Source organism: Trichosurus vulpecula, chromosome 4, assembly GCF_011100635.1.
Source record: "Trichosurus vulpecula isolate mTriVul1 chromosome 4, mTriVul1.pri, whole genome shotgun sequence".
Classification (NCBI taxonomy): domain Eukaryota; kingdom Metazoa; phylum Chordata; class Mammalia; order Diprotodontia; family Phalangeridae; genus Trichosurus; species Trichosurus vulpecula.
In genome coordinates, this window is record NC_050576.1 from 39,821,382 (window position 1) to 39,839,530 (window position 18,149).

Sequence of the window (18,149 nt, forward strand, 5' to 3'; positions counted from 1 at the left end):
AAAGGCAAGCTGGCTCCCATAATTCTTTCTATTGCCCACTTCCAAACTCTCTCCTGTTCTATCCCATTCACTTCAATTCGAAACAAGTTCAGGAATACTTCTAACATTCTTTCCACCTTCATTCCACTCCAGCTGTTTCAAGTTGACTTAAGATGGCTGGGCTGCAGTAACACCATGTCAGAGTGGCATGATGGGGGCCTAACATTTCAGAGACCACTTGGGAAACATGGCGGGATAGCTGGAGTAGGTAGGGCAGTGCTGTTAGAAGGGAGCTTGTCCCTAGAGTGAGGGATAACCTCATTTTTGTGCCATGGGCCCCTACTGGCAGCCTAGCAAATATCCTCAAGAAAATATCTGAGTGCCTCAAACAAAAAGGTAGGATAGCAAAGAAAACCAAGGAGGTTGAAAATACAGCATGTCCCAAAAAATCTCAGTGCAGTTTTAAGCTTTAATAACTTCAGAAGAACCACAAAGTTCCAAAAATGTCATTTAAAAGATTAGTTACTTATATTTCTTTTTTCATCTAGGTGGTTTTATGGATTTTGATGAATACATTTTTAACTAATTTAATTTTTTTATGATATTTTCTCAGACTGGTGGAACAGTAGAGGGGTTTCCTCTTGGCCCCCTCAGTCACTTGATCTATCTGCATAAACACTTTTCTTTGTGGGGGCACATCAAAACTGTCACATACACATCAAGGATTACCAATGCAATCTTTCAGTCACTGAGTGGTAGTAACCAAAGAAAGTTTGTACAAAGTTCACAGATCAGCTAGAGCGATGTATAGTTTCAGATGGTGAGGATGGTGACTTTTATTTGTGCAAAAAAACATTTTAATTTGATATCATCAAAATTATCCATTTTATATTTCGTAATGCTCTCTGTCTCTTGTTTGGTCCTAAATTCTTCCCTTCTCCATTGATCTGAGAGGTAAACTATTCCTTGCTCTCCTAATTTAATAATAAATATTTCAATAGTTTAAAATTTTAAATAATTAACCTTTCATATTTGTTTTGTAAGTTTGTAGCTTTTCTTATTTCTGAAGTTACTGAAGCTCAAAAGTGCACTAAGACTTTTGGGACAGGCTACACACTTATCAAAATATGATGATGATGATGATGAAGACGATGAGGATGATGACAATAACCTCAGGTTAATAACCCCTAGACTAGAGAGAGAAATAAAGCTAACTGTTGTGCTTGGAAGACAGGGAGAAGAGCACAGCAGATGCTATCCATGTCCCCTATGCCTGAGCACTGGCGTTTGATTGTTTTGTTTGTTTTACATCTATCGGTGATGATCTTCTTGCCCTAATTCAGTCTACACAGAGGAAGGTTTCAGGACACCCCGCTGATACTTGATAAATGAATCAAAAAACATTTATTAAGCAGCTAATATGTGCCAGGCCCCAGCTGGCTTGACTTGCTGTACTGAAGAAGGTTCTAGATCAGAGATGGACAACCTTTCTGGAATGTCCACAGCCCTGTTTGTTAGGGTTCTCATAATAAGGAAACAAGAAAGCCATGAAGTCATATAGGAAACTTCATTATGCTATTTTCCAGAGAATATTATTTTAGCATTCATCATTAAAGCTTGGTAGAATTTTGGAGCCAAAGGATTATAAATTTAGAGCTAAAAGAAATCTGAGTGAAACCTCTTAGGTGTGTTGTCTCTCACATTGAAATGTTGAGAGCAGGGATTTTCTCTGCTTTTCTATTTGTATCTTTGTACATGGCATGGACTTAATTCATACTTTTTCATCCATTCATCCAACTCAATTCATTCCTTCATTTTCATTCAGAGGACTCATTAACGGAATAAAAAAGATGTGCATGTACATAGGCAAGGGGCATTGTGACCTCAAGTCCAGCTCCCTTATTCCACAAAGGAAAAGTTGGGGACACAGAGGAAAAACTTACTGGATTTCAGAAATGTCTGCCAAAAGTCAGAAAAATACATAGATTTCTGAAGACATTTTTATTTCACGTCAGCCAATTTTGGGGTAACTAAAGATAGATACCCACTCTGGTAAAGCTAAAGGGACTCACTATTTCTCACTATTATCAACACCAAGAGTGTCCTTGTATTGCTTCTTCTGACCACCACGTGAGCACTTGCCCTGTGTTCGTTCTCCATAAAAAGGTCTTTTAGGCAAGCGTATGTTTGGCATTTGAACATGGCCAGCCCATCATAATGGCAGAATTGATTGTGTGACATGGGAGACACTGACCGAGGACCACCTAGCATGGCATGCCCTCATCAGAGAAGATGCTGTGCTCTAAGAGCAAAGCAGAATTGCAGTAACTCAAAAGAAGCACGAGATGCTCAAATTTAGAGAATCCACCCCAAATGTTCACATAGCGTATTTGTGCCTGACCTATAGGTAGAGCATTCTGAGCTCATATTGGTCTGATCGGCCACAGATGGACACACTGAAACTTGACTCTAACATAGTGATGTCATTTTGGTCCTCTTTGAGAACAAAGGACAACAACCAAGCAACACCTACCTATGGCCAAATTTCACCAAAGGGAATGTGAACACAAGAGCCCCAGCCTCCTGCTCCCTTGCTCTTCCAGACCGTTGGACCTGCTTCTGGCCCAACCCGTGCAACCATCATCCTTCCGAAGCAACCCCTGTCCCTGTGGAGGTAAGACGAGGCAACTGTCTCTGCAAGGGCTGCAGCTGCAGCTACTCAAAGCTCAGAAAAAACTGTTCTAACCACCAAAGTCCTTGGTGCTACCAAATTGTTCAGCATCAGAAATGGATACGATTTTATCAGTGAAAATGACATCAAAGAAGAGGCAGGACCATCTGCTTGGACACTGCATCCTAAGGATCTTTCCATCTGACTTGCAACTGATACCTGTTCTGTATGTGATCTCCATGACAACATGAGCTCCGATGTTGAGCAGGGACTGCATCCACTCTTCTACTTGTATCCCCAGTACTTTGAACATGGGAAGCCTTAATTAAAAGCTTTTAAATTCATCCACTCAGAGGATTTGTTAATGAAATAATTTTCACATGCACTTAATGTATGCAAGAGGCAATGTTGCCTAGTGGATAGAGATCTACCTTGGAATCAGGAAGATCTGGGTTCAGTTCTGCCTCAGACACACACAAGCTACGTGAGCTAAGTAAATTGTTCAACTTCTCCATGCCCTTGGTAATTAATCCTACATGTGGTAGGTGAGTAGTAGATTGGTAAAGGGGGTTTCCACATCAAGAATACCTGGCGCCAGTGGATATTTCAGGTCTAAAGGACCCCGCCCTCCCCACCAGCTGTGCATATGTGCAGTTACATAACTTTGCATCATGTCTCATATTCCCCACTTGAGATTTTCAGCCCTAACTGCAGGATTCTTTTGTACTTCTCCCATGTAATGCCCCTGCCTGACTCTGACGGCCCAGGTATTGCTAGTGGTGATTCAGGTCCTGGTACAAATTCGGGTTTAGCCAACTCAGTTCACTCCCGTCATCCTCACTTTCTCATGGGTAAGAGGGAGCTTTTCCTGGGGCCCTTACTGTGTTGTTCCTTAAGGAACAGGCAGTTCTCTTGGATGCCTCTGACCCTAAATGTTTCTACCCTGTGGGCCTTTTAGATAATCCCTTAAGCTTCTGGAAATATGCTTTGCTGAAATTGACTTTTTAATTAACTCCTTCCTATTTCTTTTCTGAATTTTTAATCAATAAGCATTTATTTTTTTAAGCACCTACTATATGTGCTAAGCACTGGGGATATGAAGACAAAAGTGACCCAGTCTCTGCTCCCCAAAACATTATATTCTATCAGGGGAGACAATGTGTGCATGTAAAGAGACAGAAATTATATATAAAGTAGAGATGCAAGATGGGAGGATTTCTATCATCAGAGACAATGTATGCATGTAAAGAGACAAAAATTATACATAAAGTAGAGATATAAGATGGGAGGATTTCTATCAGGGGAGATAACACGTACACATAGGGAGATAGAAATTATATAGAGAGATACAAGATGGGAGGATTTCTATCAGGGGAGATAACACGTACACATAGGGAGATAGAAATTATATAGAGAGATACAAGATGGGAGGATTTCTATCAGGGGAGACAACATGTACATGTAAAGAGATAAAAATAATATAAAAAGTAGAGATACAAGATGGGAGGATTAGCAGTTGAGGACATTAGTAAAGGTGCCATGTAAAAGATGGCCCTTGAGCTGAGTCTTGAAAAAAACTATTCAGTCAATAAGCAGTTCTTAAGCATGCCAGGCAATGGGGAAACAAATAAATGAAAAGACCATGGTTCCTGCCCTCAGAGCACTTACATTCTAACTGGGGGAGAGAACATGTAAATAGCTAGGTACATAGAAGATATATACAAAGTAGATGGCCGGCAGTCTGAGCGGAGAAGGCATTAGCAGCTTGAGGAGGACTGGGAAAGATCTGCTACAGAAGGTAGGCTTTGAGCTGAGTCCTAAAGGAAGCCAGGAAAGTGAGGGAGCTCGGAGGACAGCCACTGCTATGGCACAGAAACAGGACCCACAAAGTAGGGAGGGAGAGAGCAGGATCATAGAATTGTTGGAAGAGAGGAGAGTACAAGGACACTGAAAAGCTAGGACGGTGCCAGATTAGGAAAGGCTTTAAAAGCCAAAGGACTTTTCTATTTCATTTTGGATGTAATGGGGAGCGAGTGCAGTTCATTGAGCAGTGTAGTGACCAGGTCAGACTTCCACTTTAGGAAAATCACCAGCAGTTGAATGGAGGATGGTTCAGAGTGAGGAGCAACTTGAAGCAGAGAGACCATTTCAAACTAAGCATTAGAAGAGATAGGGATGGGGAGGGAGTGAGCTTACTTTGTTGTTACCTTTTCCCCAAGCTGCCTTTCTTTTACTTTTATTTTGTTTTTTTTTTTTGGGCAGGGGGGAAGCGATTGAAGTTAAGTGACTTGCCCAGGGTCACATAGCTAGTAAGCGTCTGAGGACAGATTTGAATTCAGGTCCTCCTTACTCCAAGCCCAAGTATTCTATCCACTGTGCCACCTGGCTGCCCCTGCCCTTCTTTAAAAAAACCTTCAATTGCATTGTACACAGTAACAGCCACAGTGTGTGATGACTGATTTTGATAGTTTCAGCTCTTCTCAGCAATGCACAAGGATCTAAGACAACTCCAAAAGACTCATGATGGAAAATGCCATCCACACCCGGAGAAAGAACTGTGGAGTCAGAATGCAGATTGGAGCACGCCATTTTCTTTTTTTTGTTTTCTGTTTTTCTTTCTCATGGTTCCTCCCATTCATTCTAATTCTTATATACAATATGACTAATGTGAAAATACGCTTAATAGGAATGTATATGAAGAGCCTATATTGGATTGCATGCCATCTTGGGGAGGGAGAAGAAAGGGAGGGGGAGAAAATTTAAAACTTATGGAAGTGAATGTTGAAAACTAAAAATAAATTAAGTTCTTTAAAAAATTAATTAAAAAATTGAAAAAAATCCCCACACTCAATTAGCTCATATATTGAATTGGGGAGACAATGTTATGACCTAAAAGTGATCCCTAATCCACTCTGGGTACTTGTGAGACAGTATGACACCCTTGCATTTGGGAGCTGACTATTCCCTAAGAGACAAATGCCATTCATTCCTCTTCCCTTGGCCATATTCCCTTGACCATTCAGCCAGCCTCTCCCCTTGAGGTAAACCCCTATTGAGGTTCCCCTTCTCCATTCTAACTCAGCACCTTCCTATAGACTGTCCTTATGCTTGAAGTGGAGGCCACGTACGTCCCACCTTTCCTTACCTAACCCACCCTTTTTGCTCAGTGACTTTCTTCATCCCTGTCTCTAGTCTCAATTTAGGATCATAAAATAATCTGGAAGGTGCTTTAAAGATCTATTTATTCTGTGAGGGAGTTCTTTCGCTGGGCCTCAGTCATGCCGTATTAGTCACAAAGCTTTCCTCTTATTCCTACCTTTATTGGTGGAACAGATTGGTCAGGCTTCTGTTCTTTTCCTTCCTTTCTCTGTTTTCTTTTCCAGGTCCTCCTACTTCTACTCAGAAGCTCGATTGTTTTTCCTTTTTTTCTTTTTAAAATTTATTTTTAGTTTTTAACATTCACTTACTCAATTGTTTTTCTAGCCTTTCTATTCCTTAGGTTTTAAGCACACTCAGGCCAAATTAGAGGGCAGGGGAAAGGTGTTGTGTTGGGCAAGAGATCTTTCACAGGGGACAAACAAAGGAAGGATTTCCTATTGATGAGAAGTGCTCCAACATCCTATTTGCTGATGATGTCAGACTAATTGTATCAAGCCTGGGAACAATACTATCCAGAAGAGGGATTAGTTTTTCTCCAAGGTCCCAAAGGGCAGTATAAGGAGCAGTGGGTGGAATTTACACAGAGGCAGAAGCTGACTGTAAGAAAAGCCTTCCTAATAATGAGAGCTGTTCCCAAAATACACTGTGATGCTTGGGGAGATGGTGAGTTTGCCATCACTGGAGGTCTTCGAGCTAAGGCTAGACAGCATGCATTTGTATGGCATATGGTAGAGGGGATTCTTTTTCATGTCCTGGTTGGGACAAGATGGTTTATGAGGGGCAGTCCATCATGCAGATGTTGTCTGTGAGAGTCTCCATAACTCCAAGAAGTATATAAGGACACAAGAGACTGGTTTAGCCATCAACGGTGAAAACATAAGGTGGGTGGAAAGTTCATCTTGATATACAATAGTTCAGTGGGAAGCCGGTAAAATTGATCCTTGCTCTGTTAACATGTGAAGCTATCTTGGACAAGTGCTGTAGACAAATGGCAAATGGGTCTTGGAATGGAGGGCAAGGAAGAAAGCACCTGGCATATGTTTTGGAAATTGGGCTGTGCTTTCAATGAGTCCAAATTGTTGACTGCCAGGGAAGTCTGCCTCCCATACTAAAATTCTCCAAGTGCCGTGCCATGCCATGGCTGAGAATCTTACCACACCAGTAGTTAATGATGAATGAAGAGAGATAACTCAGAGGACATGGGAAGAGCCATGACAGACACAGGCAGACTGTGGCATATGACATCAATGCAGATAACAAAAGGTGAGCATGGTCAAAGGTGGACCGTTTACATATCAAGAATGAGAAGCAAGGAATAGCTCAAATGGTGCACTGGGACCTGACCTCCCCCCGACCCCCCCAAGTGCTCAAAGAACAAGGAAGGCCTCCATTGGGTTGTATAACACATTCACCTCTACAAAGGCAAAACAATAAAGATTTCACAGGCTAGCAAGGTGTGGAGAGGTTGCTCTGCATACTGGAAAGGGTGGAAGGAGTGCCCACCTTGATAATATCGAGTCCAATTCAACCCAACATGCACTTACTTAATGTTGACCAGGTACAAGATTCTGTACTAGCCTCTGACCACACAAGGACAAAAGAGAAAACAGTCCTTGTCCTCAAGAAGCTTATTCATGTAAACAGAGAAGTATAGCGATGAATATCTGGGGGCAGAGAAAACATTAATATCTAGGCGGACAAGGAAAGGTTTCTTATAGGAGGTAGTACTTGGGCTGGGCTTTTCTTTTTTTTTTAACTTTTTAAGAAAATAATATTTTCTTTTTTCCCCAGTTGTATGTAAATAGAATTTTAACATTCATTTTTAAAAACTTTGAGTTCCAACTTTTCTTCCTTCTTCCCTCTTGTCTCCCCTCTCCCTCAGATGGTAAGCAATTTGATATAGGTTATACATGTGCAATCATACAAAACGTATTTCCATATTAGTCATGTTGTGAAAGACACAGACCAAAAGAAAAAAAATGAAAAAAATAAAGTGGAAAATGGCCTTGCTTAGATTTACATTCAGTCACCAACAGTCCTTTCTCTGGGCGTGGACAGCACTTTTCATGAGGCCTTTGGGACTGTCTTAGATAATGTATTGCTGAGAAGAGCTAAGCTACTCACAGTGGATCATCATCCAATATTGCTGTCACTGTGTACAGTGTTCTCCTGGTTCTTGCTCACTTCACTTTGCATCAGTTCATGTAAGTCTTTCTAGATTTTTCGGGGAAATCAGCCTTTGAGACAGGCTTTGAAACAAGCTAGAGTAGGGGTGAGGAACCTATGGCCTAGAGTCCACATGTGGCCTTCTAGGTGGTTGGGGGTGGCCTTTTGATTGAGTCCAAGTTTTACAGAACAAATCCTTTTATTAAGGGGATTTGTTCTGTGAAGTTTGGATTCAGGCAAAGGGCTGCACTTAAGGACCTAGAGGGCCACATGTGGCCTCAAGGCCACAGGTTCCCCACCCCCTGAGCTAGAGCTTTCTAGGAGAGAGAGGAGAGGAGGGAATGTATTCCTAGCATGGAAGGGGGAAGGTGGTTAATGAGGATGTTAATGATAATGATGATGATAAGAAGAAGAATAGCTAATATTTATGTAGTGCCATAAGGTTTACAAAGCGCTTTATATATGTCATCTCAGTTGATCCTCACAACAACTCTGTTTGGTAGATCATATTATTGTCCCAATTTTACTGATAAGGAAACTGAGACAGAGGTTAGGTGACTTGCCTAGGGTCATACAACCAGCAAGTGTCTGAGTCAGGATTTGAACTCTAATCTCCCTGATTTCAAGTTCAGTCCTCTGTACTTGAGTCTCCATTCAGCTTCCTGGTTTCAACCTCTCTAATTTAAAACCTCTTTTGCTTGATCATTCAAATTCTAAGCTAGGATTATTCCTTTCTCTATAAAGTAAATATGGTCTCTAAGCAGCAGGCGCTCCTCCTGAAATGTCACTCCCTATACCAAGGATGCTCTAACATCTGAATGCTATTGACTTCCTAAATAAATCATAAACATTTTTACTGTAACCCTGCAGAGGATATAATATTGCCAAGGGAGGTAAACATCTTAACGATAACAAAATACATATTAATCTTTGGGAGTATACCTTAGGGAGAAGGACTTGGATTATCAAGGACAATGAAGTGAAAATCACAGGCATCAGGCTAAACACACGTTGGGGAATTTAGGCTCCAAACAAACTCCCTGCTCTATTTAAATTATTGGGGAGGAGGCCCAACTAGAGGAAACAATTCTCAAAGTACAGAGGAAGGAAAGCCCAAGATGTGATCAGCAATATTCAGTTTACAGAGACTTTGTGTTCTCTCTCTCTCATAAAAAGGCTAAATAGGGATGAAAAAATGGAAGTTACTTTTTTTTCTTTCATGAGTTATTCATTCATTTAGTATCTATTTGAGGGACTACTGATTTAATATATATTTGAGCTGGGACTAGGGAAGGATAGTTGGGGCTTTACCCCAGGGTATCAAAATATAAAGAGTGCAAAAGGGGCAGCTAGATGACGCAGTGAGTAGAGCACCGAGTTCAAATCCAGCCTCAGACACTTGACACACTAGCTGTGTGACCTTGGGCAAGTCACTTAACCCCAATTGCCCTGCCTTCCCCCCTCAAAAAAATTTTTTTTAAAAAAAGAAGAGTGCAAAAATGTTAAGTGATGATTTTTAAGAGATTGTGCTGTTTGAAAAATTACATTTTGATGTTTGCATTCTTTCAACAGATCTTAGCACCGAGTTAGCAAGAATAATTTATTTAGCTAAGAAATAAATCATATAGCTAGCTTTTCTTAATTATTCCCCAACACACATATACCAGGTGAGCTCTTGTCTGAATTAAATTCTCTCTGTTTCCCTCTGCCAGGTGGCAACCAGGGTCTCTGCTTTTGTTCAAAGGAATCTGTCATAATTGCTTCTTGTATTATTTTCACAGGGCAGCTAGGTGGCACAGAGGATAGACAGCTAGGCTGGGAGTCAGAAAGACCCAAGTTCAAATCCAGTCTCAGATACTTACTAACTATATGACCCTGGGCTAGTCATTCAACCCTGTTAACCTCAGTTTCTCATCTGTAAAATGAGCTGGAGAAGGAAATGGCAAACCACTCCAGTACCTTTGCCAAGAAAAATCCAAATGGCACCATGAAGAGCTGGATGTGACTGAAAAATGACTAAACAATGACAAAAATCATTTTCACATTTTGAATTACAAAGTTCATTGGCCAGTGAGTACCCTTGGTTGGGAGGAGTTGGCACAGAGTTGCAAAATCCCTGAAGGCTAGGGTTGCTTTTGTCTTTGCAGCCCCAGCATGGTGCCTGGCATACAGTAGTTGCTCTTGATTCTTCCTCTGAATCTTCCTAAACCTAATCCAAGGTTCCTTGCTCTCTCTCTCTCTGCTTGATCCCATCTCCTCCAGCCCTTGGCTCTGTCAATTCACTCTCTCTAAACCCCTTCCTCTTCATTAGATCTTTCCCAGCCACTTATAAATATGTTCTAGTATAAGGGCCTTTCCTCAACTCCTCATACCCTCCTCTCCCTCCAGCTACTGTCCCATCTGTCTCCTCTCCCCTTTCAATATTCACAGAAAAAGTAGTCTATGGCCCATCCTCCTCCTCCTCCCTCATTTCCCACTCACTATCCCCTCAATCACCTATGATCTAACTCCAATCCCCACCATTCTCCTCAAGCTGCTCTCACAGAGGGCACCAAAACCCCTGAGCTCATCAGCTCTCCCCCAGTACCTACTCTCCTCTGACAGCAGTACTTTTATCAGGGCCACCACTATTCACCTAGCTGAAATGCTTGGAACCTCTGGGTTCTTCCCTCCCTTCCCACATTCTGTATCTGACAGCTTCTTTCCCATTTGTGTTCCCATTGCTACTAGTGAATCTCTATGTCTCAAAAGACTGTTTTTCCTTTTAAGCCTATAATACGTTCATCTTGTAACTTTAAAAGCTGTCCAGCTTGTCAGTGATTCATCTTCACCGTCCTTTTGTTCATTTCTATGCATTTAAAGAAAAAATACTTCAATGAGCTCTTTTCTTCCTTTCCTTTTTCTTTTTTGGCTATTCTGTCTCTAGTCCTTCCTTTTCCTTTCCTAACCCTAAATGAAAAGAAAAACAAGACCCTTATTTCCAATATGCATAGTCCAGAAAAATAAGTTTCTACACTAGTCCTGTCCAAAAATGTTTCATTCTGCATTTTGGTTTTATCACTTCTTTCAGGAGGTGTTACCCCATCTGTTACAGCCCAGAAAATTTCACCTCCTTCAATGAACTTTCCCCTCCACCTCCCCTCCACCTGAGGCCATTCACCTCTTCTTATCTTACAAAGTACTTTGTTTACCAATACCTTAAGCTTTTGTCATGTATTATAGATTCTTGTGCATGTAACTAAATGCAATTCAGTTAAAAATTAAAAAAAAACTGTGTGCCAAACTATATATATATTTCGCACCATGCTAAAGTCAAGGACACAAAGACAAAAACAAAATATTCCTTGACTTCAGAGAGCTTACATTTTACCATCACATCCTCTGGGAGGACTATAAACTCTGCAAGTACAAGGTCAGTGCCTTAATGACCCTATTTATCTCTCCCCTCCCCTACCTAGCACAGGGTTCTCTCTATAACAGGTATCTATTAAAAGCTTGTTGAATTAACTCAGATATATGCAGGATAGTTGGGGAGGGGCCACATCAGGAACCAGGGATCAATTAAGATGCCATGCCATTAGTGTACAGAAGAGGTAATAGGGTGCTGGTATTCAATTCAATTAATACAGATCGATTTCCTAAGTGCAGGGCACAGTGCTAAGCCTTAGGGAAGATACACACACGCAAAAATGGAAAGGATGGGCCAATGGTGAGTGACTTTGGGCAGTAATCACTGTAGTATCTCATTTAATCCTTATAATAATTCAGTAAGGGAATTTCTATTATTGTCCCCATTTTACAGATAGGGAAATGAAGCAGAGACAGGTTCGATGACTTGCCAGAGGTACCTTTCTGCCCTCATAAAGGGCAGCAATTCGTTGCTCATTTCCATAAATGACAGTGTCACATAGCTTAGCAACTGCTAACTAATTTTATGTAGATTTTAAATTTTTAAGTGACTTGCCAGAAGTATTTTTCTGGCCTCTCATAAAAGGCAGCGTTTCACTGCTTATTTTTACGAATGACACTATCGTGTATCTTAGCAACTGCTGATTTTTTTTAACATACATGGCAACTGAAGACTGAGTTGCTGTAAGAATATTTCATATTCAGAAGCATTCAATTTCCTCAAATGAGATTTTCAGGGAATTGTGAACTAAAATGATTTAACATGAATCCAAGAATTAAGGAGACTCAAAATATGGCAATTCAGAAAGGGATTAAATGAGCCAATGATCAAGTGAAAAAACTGGAAAAAACAAAGTTAAAGAAACAGCTGAAGAAGATGGATCTCAGGTGCTGGTATGATCTATCCAGGGTAGGTGTTGCAAAATTTCCAATTTTTAGATTATTTTTAAGGTTTCAGAGATATGTATGAAGTTGTAAAAATGACCTGTTCAGTGACAGATTTTTAACCCTTGGTATGCCAAAAAGGTAATGAAAATTGGAATTAAAATAAAGTCACGAAAACTTTTATAGAGGAGTCAAGGCTCAAACCAACAGAGAAAAATACTTGAAACATCTTAGATTTTGTATAATGACCTAATCATTCATCAGTCACTGATTAGTCATCAGAATGTGAACATATACAATATATATTCACACATGTATAACATATAGTAATACAGGAAGTATCTATGATTTCATCAATGTGGGAAACTCCCTCCACAGATGGCCACTTTTGAGTGATGTAGCAGATGTCTTACGGAGCTGTTAGTGAAGTGGGATTCCAACCTAGGTCTTTCTGATTTCAAGCCCAGACTCAATCCACTATCCTGCCTCCACTAGCCTGCAGTTACATAGTTGGGATAGGATCATATCATACATATAATAGAAACAGCAGGTCAGTTTCAAGAGCAACATTTTAAAATTAATTTCATACATAATATGACAGATTGTTTAAACACTTGGTACAATTTGGAATCAGGAAGACTCATCTTCATGAGTAAAAATCTGGCCTAAGACCATAGCTGTGTAATCCTGGGCATAGGAGTTAACCCAGTTTGCCTCAGTTTTCTCATCTGCAAAATGAGCTGGAGAAGGAAATGGCAAATCACTCCAGTGTCTTTGCCAAGAAACCCCAAATGGAGTCACGCAGAGTTGGACCCAACTAGATACAACTGAATGACAATTTGAATAGCTTAGCAACGTAACTGCTTTGCATTAGGATCATGGCTTTAAAGCTGGAAGGGACCTCAGAGATCCAACCAGTGCTAAAATCAGGTCCTTACTTGCTGTTTATGTGAAAAATGAGTCAATAGTTGCTAAGATATGTGATACCATCATTTGTAAAGGAAACAGTGACATGCTGCCCTGTATGAGACCAGAAGGATACTTTGGGTAAGTCATAAGTGATGTGATTTTGCCCAAGAGTCACACAGGTAAATAAGGAGCAGAGGCAGGATTTGAATCCATGGTTTTCAGACTCCCCAGTGCTTTCTCCTCTGTACCACAATGGATGACTCTTCCAAAGCTTTGGGATTTGGGGTCTGTTTTTTAAAAATGAGGTTCTCATAAACATCAATAATTAATCTGTTGTAGTAACTAATTGGTTGCCCAACTCTCTGAAAGTATTTCTTTCATCAAACAGATTACACTAAATATTAGCTGGTCTGGAGAAAATAGGTTCCTACAAATAACAAAAAGACTTTGTCCATTTTATTGGTAAGGTATTAGTTCAATCGACTTGGTGTCAGTTTAAAAGATTTTGAGTTAGACTGGTTTGCTTTGCATGACACACATTACACGTCAGGCTATTTGCAACAGCCTGGATATACTAGAATAATCCTAGAATAACTACTCTTTCACTTTTTTCCCTCTAGACTAGATTTAAGGTAGGGTATTTAATTTAACCACTGACCACAGGGAAGCCCATAAGCTTCTTATCTTGGACCCCCCTACCACCTAAAGCAAGACACCTAAAACACTTCTTACAGTGCAAATCTGATCTGCTATTTTTCTGTTTCCATTATGGTATACTGACCTCAGCAAAACTCCTGAAGTGCAGCCTCTTGTGTGCCCTCCCAAATTCCACAAGAACTTGAATTCATTAACTTGGTTTATTTTGGGTATTTTTATACCTGAACAAGAGTACAACTTTTGCAGAAACCAGTATTATTTCTAGGGCAAAGGTCCTACATCTAATTATACCCCCAGTTTCTGCTAGTTGACACTTTAAAAGAAATAGCCTCTGTTGTTGGTTATCTACCAGGAACCACGGACTTTCAGGAACATATAGATTTCTTAGAGTAGACGTCTGTTAGGGAAACAACACCCACAATTAACACTGACTTGTTAGTTAAGGCCTCTAACTGTCAAAGTTTGAACTGACCACTTGACCACTTCCCCCGCCCCCCCCCAAGAACTTAAGCAAAGAAAAGAGAGATCTTTCCTTTCTCGTACTCCCAGGCTTTTTGGTAAATTTGAAAAGCCTAAGGATGCTTCAACACCCAAGTAAAGTTTGGCACCAACATTGTGAAAGACCCACACGGGAGGATGTGGGATAGATATATAGGGATGCTCTAAAATTGAGCGTGGTTTTTTGAGGATGACTTGGAAGTGGATTCGGAAAAAAAAAAAGTTGTCTGTGACAAAAGGAAGGAGCAATTGACCACTAATTCCCTCTGTAAGCATCCTTTTATTGGGATCTTTAGAGAGAATAACGCTTTACAAGCTACTGAAAGAACAAGTTAGCATTAGCAGGAGGAGAAGGGTGGAATGGTTCCCCTCACAAGCCCGGCGGTTCTGGTGGGAAGAGGTGAGCAGCCCCCTGCCTCCAAACACTGGACGCCTCCCCGCCCCCACGGGTCCGACGGGTCTTTCTTCCCGCAGGTAAACAGACATCTCTCGGACACCTCTCCCCCCTCCCCCGCCCCCCCCCCCCCCCCCGCCCTTGCCGTCACTGATCTTTAATTCTCATCCCCTTCTCTTCCTCTTAATGAGTTCCAACTTCGGACTTAGGTGTGGGAGAAGGCTGATGCTGTTCCCCAGGGGGATGTGCCCAAGGTAAGTGAAAACGATGCTAACCTCTCCCCAGCCCTACCACCGCCTTTCCTCCTCCTCCACCTTCCAGTTCCCAGAACCTGCAGCAGCCCACAAGCAGAGTGCCCAGCAGGTTGGGGAACGGGGGGCGCCAGCCAGAGTGAAGGGGCGAGGCCGAAGAGACTGAGACCAGCTTTTGGAGAAGCCACAGTAGGAGGCTGGCTGGCTGCAGCTGCGGCACAGTCACAGCAGAGAGAGGCTGGGCGGAGGAAGGCGGTGGCATGCTGCTACCGAGAGGAGCAAGCAAGGGAGAAGGAAGAAAAGGAAGAGAGGCGGTGGTGGAGGTGGTGGCAAGTTCTTGTAGTAGTCAGACGTTGTAACGGAGCCCGACTAGTCACTCTCCTCCTCCTCCCAGTCCCCAGGGCCAGGAGGGTGGTGCTGGGGCTGGCAGTCCTCTCCATCCTCTCCCCCACTGGCCCTGACTGCCCCATCTGCTTTACCTTTGGGTCCTTGGGCGGGCTGGAGAGCTGATGAAGCTAGGGGAGACGAGGGCGCTCCGAGCTGGACTCACAGGAGGCGGCTGTCCTCCAAGATGGGAGGGTCGTCGGTGGGGCCACGGGGAGGCCGCCGAGGAGTGCGGTTCATGGCTTGTCTCAGGGAAATGCGGCGGCGGCGACAGCGGCAAAGGCGGCTTCCTCCTCCCGGTTCCGAGGCAGGAGGCAGCTAACGCCCCTGCCCCTTAACAGCCCTCCCCCTGGCCGCCTCCTCCTTCTTCTCCTCCTTCTCGGGCGGCTGCTGCTGCCTCTGCTGCCGCTGCTGATGAAGCTGGCTTCAGCGCCACCCGGAGCCCGGCCCCGTGCCGCCTCAACTACTGCTGCTAATTCTGCTGGGGCTGATTCTGCTGCTCCTGCTGCCGCTGCTGCGGCCAGCGCCGCCCAGCGCCCGGCCCCCCGGGAGAGCGGACCGCGCCTCCCGCCCCTGCCCACCCGCGGTGGCGCGCTGAAATCAGCGGGATCCACTCCTGCGCCCTGGCCGTCGTGACGCAAGCCGGCGTTCCAGGGGGATCCTTCCCGCTCGCCCAAGCGCTCCAAGCTTCGAGCTGAGCAGCGGGGTGGGCGGTGGCTGTAGCCCTGTGTGCCGGCGGGCTGGATAGGCGAGAGCCCCACGGGCCTCCCGGGCTGGAGTCCCCGTCCCTCCTCCCCCCCGCGCGGGTGTGGGTGATTAGGCGGTGGCTGCTGGTTGTGCAAGGTCCCTCATCCTCGAACAATGCTAGGAAAAGCTGGGGGTATTTTGGGGCAGCCCTGCCCCCCTTCCCCCTCGGGCCCCCCCCCCCCCCACGCCTCCTCTCCATCCAAAGGAGAAGCGGGGACTATAAATAGCCATTGAAGGAACTCCTAGGACTATCCCGGGTCGGGAATGAAGTTTATTTCCCGCCCCCGCCTTTGCCTTTCCTTTCGTCTTGGCCGAACCGCAGCCCCCCAGAGAAGGAAGGGTTAAGAAGGGCAAGGCCCTGTCGGGCCAGGATGTTGGAGCAGGATGGGAGGGGGTGGGGACAACTGCAGTTTCCTGAACCGCCTGCCCCACTACGGTCCCCACTCCCAGGTAGCCGCTGGCTACTAAATTTCTACTTGAGCCAGTCAGGGATCCCCACTTTTCCTAAAGTTGCTGTGAGAATTCACTCATTCACTGTAGGCACAGGCCGGTCTAACCTTCCCGCTATCCGACGCCTTAGCAACGTAGGGGCTGTGCATATTTGGATGGCACACATTTAGTGCGACCCGGTGGACCCTTAGGAAGCCTTTCTTCCTCTGCTTCATTGTCTTTCCTCCCTACCTAGGTCCTTTGCCATCTTTAAGGCTACCATGTGCACGGGAAATCTTGGGTCCAAACTGCAGACTTGGAGAGGTCATTAGGAGACACTTCTTTCTGAGAAGGATTCTAGAAGAGCGAAACAAACACAGCTGTGGCCTGGGAAACTGGGTGGGAAACAGATGCGGATGACCAGGACAGTTATTAGGAAGCCAGCGGCCTCACTCAAGGGAGCCAGATCTAGCAAACACACCTCGAGAAAACAAGTCCCGCCTCCTTTTCCTCCCCCTACTTCTGTCTCTCAGACTGGATGAGAATTATTCAGTCGTAGTTCGACGCCTTTTACAGCTTCCTGGCTGAAGCGTCAGCAAGGCACCCTTCTTTAGTTCCTACCTTATGACTCCGATCTACTTTACAGGAAGCCTACATCAAATGCCCTTTGGGCTGCTCTGAAGATGTCTCTAACCCCCACCTCATTAAGCAAGCTGACTAAGAAAGGTGGACTTCATTTGCCCAGCACCTGAAACAAATTCCCAAGATAACAGATGAACGTGTGGAGCATCTGTGGGTGGGGCTTACCATAACATGCGACTAGGTAGAAAAAAAGAAAGAGATCACGGATGTTGAGTTGGAAGGGACTGTAAAAAGTCACTTAGTCTAGCCCGTACATGTCATCTGTGGCTTCCACAACACTCCTAAAAAAAATCCCATTTAGTTTCTTATGCCAACCTGCGATATATTGAAACCGAGATGGGGAAAGTTTTGATGTGGAAGGGGTAACTGTATTCTTCCCATGCTTCCATCCATCCATTGATACTGGCCCTCCTTGCTTAGATCTCTCCACTCCAAGCATTTGTACAGACTGTTCCCCATTCCTAGAATGTTATCCTTCCTATCTTGCACAGCCCTGCCTCACTCAAATCAAAGTCAACTGCAAGTCATATCATCATTTCCCTGATGCCATGGCCCTTTTTGAAAATGAAGGACAAACACAACCTGTGAGTAGACCCAGCTGCCTGAAAGGGGACCCAGCTAGTTGGGTAACTCAGCTCGTGTTCTCCTTCTCCTCTCTCTTTCTTTATATACTGCCCAGAGCTCAGCACAGCGCTTGGCACACAGTTTGTCTTTCATTTTTGAAGAGATCAATGACATCCTGGGTGATGTCTCGACTTTCAAGTGAATTCTATTTAAGTGAGGCAGAATTTCACAAAGTCATCAGCCTCACTCTCTCTTCCAGAGTCATCAAACTCCAGTGGCAAGACAAAAGTCAGGATGACTGTTGATGGTCCAGAATTCAGTGGATGTCACTGGATTCTTTGATGTCTGACCAAGTTCTAAGCATTCCACAGCACCTGCTTTAGTCACCTTCATGGCCTTTGGAACA

The 18,149-nt window shown here is 43.6% G+C and overlaps 1 protein-coding gene across 1 annotated transcript in view; it reads right to left on the reverse strand.

Moving 5' to 3' along the window:
• The window catches only part of LRRC8C (leucine rich repeat containing 8 VRAC subunit C), a 105,840-nt gene extending 90,014 nt beyond the window's left edge, over nucleotides 1–15,826 (reverse strand). Inside the window, exon 1 of the mRNA XM_036754918.1 lies at nucleotides 15,457–15,826. The gene's annotated coding sequence lies outside the window, so the exon portion shown is untranslated. The remainder of the gene's footprint in view (nucleotides 1–15,456) is intronic.
• Nucleotides 15,827–18,149: the final 2,323 nt, after the last annotated feature.